The 4,505-nt window shown below is 42.5% G+C and overlaps 1 pseudogene; it reads right to left on the bottom strand.

Annotated features, from left to right (window-relative positions):
* Positions 1-303: 303 nt before the first annotated feature.
* Positions 304-1,219, bottom strand: LOC143386008 (14-3-3 protein eta pseudogene; annotated as a pseudogene).
* Positions 1,220-4,505: the final 3,286 nt, after the last annotated feature.

Here is a 4,505-nt window from a genome sequence, read left to right as displayed (position 1 = left end):
AAGGAGCAAGTTGTCTCTCTGTATCAGCTTTCTTTAACAGTTTTCCACTAGCTGAAGAGAGAGGTGAAAGGGCTGAATTCATTTTTGCATGCACAAGATGTACTGCTTAACAAAACACTATCAGCTTGTTTTAAATATCAACCATAGCCTGTGTTGGCTAATTCTCCTCTCTAAACTCCCCAATTACTTTTGCCTAGATTTTCCATAGATTAATAGGCATAGTTAAATGCCTCATTCAGAACACACTTCTTTGCACAATTCAAAAAGGGAGCTCCTGTAGGCTCCAAGCAACCATCAGTCCAGCAATGCCCATGATGATTTATCTGAAACTGCTTCCCAAGAGACAGGAGAGCAGATCTGAGTAGCTGTGCTGCCAATACAGATAGGTTTAGCACTAGATATTTAGTGACTGTGGCAAGGAAGAATTGGTGATGATGGGAATGGTGGGTGAAGGAAGGGCCAGGGATCTGAAGGATCTTCAGTTGCCTTCTCCTGCTTCTTCATCCTGCTGGTCACTTGTCCAGAGGGTGAGGTTGTCTCGAAGCAACTGCATGATGAGTGTGGAGTCCTTAGAGGAATCCTCATTTAATGTGCCCAGCTCAGCTATGGCATCATCGAAGGCTTGTTTAGCTAAGAGGCAGGCCTGCTCAGGTGCATTCTGGATCTCGTAGTAGAACTCAGAGAAGTTGAGAGCCAGGCCCAGCCAAATGGGATGTGTTGGCTGCATGTGCTCTTTGCTGATTTCAAAGGCCTCCTTGTAGGCTGCCTCGGAAGCTTCTACCACACTGTTTTTCTTCTCCCCAGAAGCCACTTCTGCCAAATAGCGGTAGTAATCACCTTTCATTTTCAGGTAAAACACCTTGCTCTCATACTGGAAATCATTGCAGTTCTTGATGAGGAACTTGTCAAGCAGAGCCAAGACATCATTGCACGCTGTCTCCAGCTCCTTCTCAATCTTCTCCCGGTAAGCTTTAACTTTCTCCAATTTCTTTTCATTTCCATCAGACATGGTTTTCTGCTCAATGCTGCTAATGACCCTCCAAGAAGATCGCCGGGCACCAACCACATTCTTATAGGCCACTGAGAGGAGATTTCGATCTTCATTGGAGAGAGTTTCATTCAGCTCTGTCACCGCCTTCATGGCGGAGGCTATGTCGTCATAGCGCTCCGCCTGTTCGGCCAGCCGCGCCCGCTGCAGCAGCTGCTCACGGTCCCCCATGTCGCTCTAGGCCCGGCCTCGCCTCGCGCCCCGCACCGCTCCATCGCCCGCCTGTCCGCTCCCTGGTTGCCGCGGAGGCCGCCGCCGCGCACGCGCACTGGTTCCCGGCTTGCCAGAGGCCGCAGGGTGCAGGCAGCGCCGCCGCTCGCGCCCTCTCTCTGGCTTGCTCCGCGCGCAGTGGCTGGCGCCCGGGACGCTGCCAAGAGAGGAGAAGCAGCCGCCTCAAATTTATTTCTTTTTTCCTCCGAATGAAGAAGTGGCCTTATCAAATCACACACCATATTTGCCTATCACTGCTATTTGCCACAATAGCTGTGTTGACCCAGAGAGCATTTAGCTCCACCAGAATCTTTTCCAATCCCTTCTCTGCATGAGTGAATCCCATAGGCTCCCCTGTGCTCCCCACTGGAGGGGGTGGTCTGGGAGTGATGTGCTTGGTTACTTGACTTGCAATTTCATTGGGATTGAGATTCCTTCTTCCTACAATTACAATAGACATGCTGGCTCTGCTGAGTATGTTTCCTGCACTGTCTGTGTTTCTGGGCAAGGGCTTTCAATGTTCTTTTTCTGTTCTACAAACTGTGGTTTGCATGTTTTCCATCTGACTGCTTAATGGCAGGATGCCTTTCTCCACCTCAAGAACAAATTGAATTTTCTGATCATAGGTTATTTACTTAGTCTTTGAAATCCTAGAACTTGCCCCAGTTATTCAAACTGAATGAATAACTCCTGCAGCATGAAATGCTCAGGGGTAGTCTCACATAAGCAAACTTAAATCAAGAACCCTTTGCATTCTGATGGCTACAGCACATTATGAAAGACACCCTCGGAGGCTTTTCTGTCTTTACAATTGTTAAACCTTCTGGAATCATGGAAAGTTAGGACTGGACAAGGCCTTTGAGATGACCCCAAAGTATCATCTGATGTCTGTAGCTTGCAGGCCACAATATCTTGTGATATGGGGGAGAGAAATGCTTTCGAGAAGGACCTAAAATATGTTCCCTGGCTCATTATGGTTTTGCTTGAAATGAGAGGAGGCACATGGATGGTGAAGTGCTCTTCATTGGCATGAACATGATATTTGCTTTTGTTGCTTTCTTCACAATTTTTGATAGTAGCTACCCTAACCCTAGGTTCCCTATAGATGCAGTAGGTAAGAGATAGCATTGATGCAGAAACACAATTTGAACAGAGTGAAATTTGGTCATTCTCGTGCACAGGTGGATTCGCCTATTTCCTATAAACAGGGAATGGAAATGAGAGTTCTATGTTAGACAACAGGCATAGGGAGGACTGTGTTGACAAATGGGTAGATTGTCAAGGAGCTATTTGACTCCAAGTGCTGCTTTTATATTTGTTTAATGATTAAATGAGGGACAAAGTTCATTTGCTTTCTACATACATATGAGAAACAATTTTATTTGAAATCATAATATCACTTTTAACAATATGTAGTAACCTGTTACCACACTGCTATTTATGTTCTTAACTTAAAATTTGATCCTTCAGTCCTGTAACTACTTCTTGAATTATAATGATTCAGAGATTTTTATAATTTTTTTATGATTAAAATCATGGGATAAGTGACCCGGGGGGGGGTCAAAAAACTTGAGTTTAAATCCCACTGACTATCCTGTGACCTTAGTCAACTTGTTTCATTCTCTGAGCTTCGGTGCCCCCATCTGAAAGATTCGGGTTAATAATACATTATCAAAATCTTGAAAGTATTACATGACATAAATAAATGTATAAAAAACTAATGTACTATCTGATATATTACTGATCTGGATCTTATCAAACATTTCTTTCTCCCTCTCTCCGTCTCCCTCTCCCTCTCTCCTGACTTTCCTACATAGCTATATTAGAAACTCTAGTAAAAATACTCAGTTTCTTTCCAAACTTTTTATTTTGAGGTTGCCCGTGAAGATTGCTAATATTTTTCATATTTTCTGCAGAATTTCAGGTTCTGGCTAATATAATAAATCATCACTTCCAAATCTTAACCACTCCTCTCATTTATCCTTAGGGCAAGTGGAGATATGGATGTCAGTTCTCATAACTGACTCCTTGATTTAAGAGATGTCACCCCATAATTTTGATTCTCTCATCATCCCTCTTACAGATGTTCTTTCTTTCTACTGGATGCAGCAACTGTCAAATCCATTCATCAGCCCTTAGCCATTCTTATCAGCTGTGATTTAGCGGCACACATTCTTGGCCATCTGGAGAAACTGGTTGTTGGAGGGGTTCTTCTTCTTGTTATTTTTTTTAAAATAAAACGATTTTGAAGTTCTGCTGCAAATGATTGAGAAAATTCAAAGTTCATTTTGGTGAATGCTAATATTTGCTGGATATATCTAAGGAGTAGACTAGTAAGAAGTTGCTTTGTTAAGGCCCTGGAGTTGTGTCTGGAGGCACATGTTTGCTTTGCGTTCTCTCACCCATGTGTAGAGACACATGGAGCCAGACCACTGTGGAATTCTCTGTGTAGGACTCAGCATCTCATGACTGCTCTAGAGTCTGGATTTCTCCCTGGTCTGGAGAATGCCATGTGTGCCTTAAATCCACCAGCAATATGGCCATGTGGTCTGCACACTCCTCCTCAAAGTAATCTTTTTTTTTTTTAAGAATAAAATACAGTATCTAAGATGTCAAAGGAAATCCATTATATTGAAACAGTCATCAAAATGTTTTATTTTGATGATACTTCTTGTTATGCTCAAAATAACAAGATCTTGTAGCAGGCCTAATAATTATTATAACTTCAAAGTAGTGTTGAGTATAATCATCATAAATATCTGAAACAGCAGTGAAGTGACATTAGAATACCCATGACTTATACTGGTGACAAAGTCAAAAGAATTACTAGCATGATGTGGCTTGTTTCCTACACTTTCAGTTAAGGGAATGCTAAATTTCAGACATGAGCAAAATTAAAGAGGTAATTTTTTCCCATTTGAGTTTATAGAGCTCCCTGAATTCTACCTTACCAACCCTTGAATGTTCATGGCCTGCAGCTTAAGAATCCTCACACCTCAATTCCCAGTGTGTGAAACACTCTCTTTGGTTAGAGATTCCCACCCTCTGTCCATTATCATTGCCAAAGTTGCAAGGATTGAAGAATCAATTTCTTGCCAATGACAAGAGGCAAAAGCTGAACATTCAGAGCCAAAGCTGTACTTAAGAGAAGGGCCTTTGTCTTTGCTGACAATGAAAGAGATTCACTGTGAAAAGATCATTATGTATCTGTAATGTTTGGTTAATATGCCTTTGAAGGTTCTGGAAC

This window comes from Callospermophilus lateralis, assembly GCF_048772815.1.
Source record: "Callospermophilus lateralis isolate mCalLat2 chromosome 11 unlocalized genomic scaffold, mCalLat2.hap1 SUPER_11_unloc_3, whole genome shotgun sequence".
In the NCBI taxonomy this organism is placed as follows: domain Eukaryota; kingdom Metazoa; phylum Chordata; class Mammalia; order Rodentia; family Sciuridae; genus Callospermophilus; species Callospermophilus lateralis.
The sequence above is the reverse complement of the archived record's forward strand: the minus strand, read 5'-3'. Positions and strand labels throughout refer to the sequence as shown.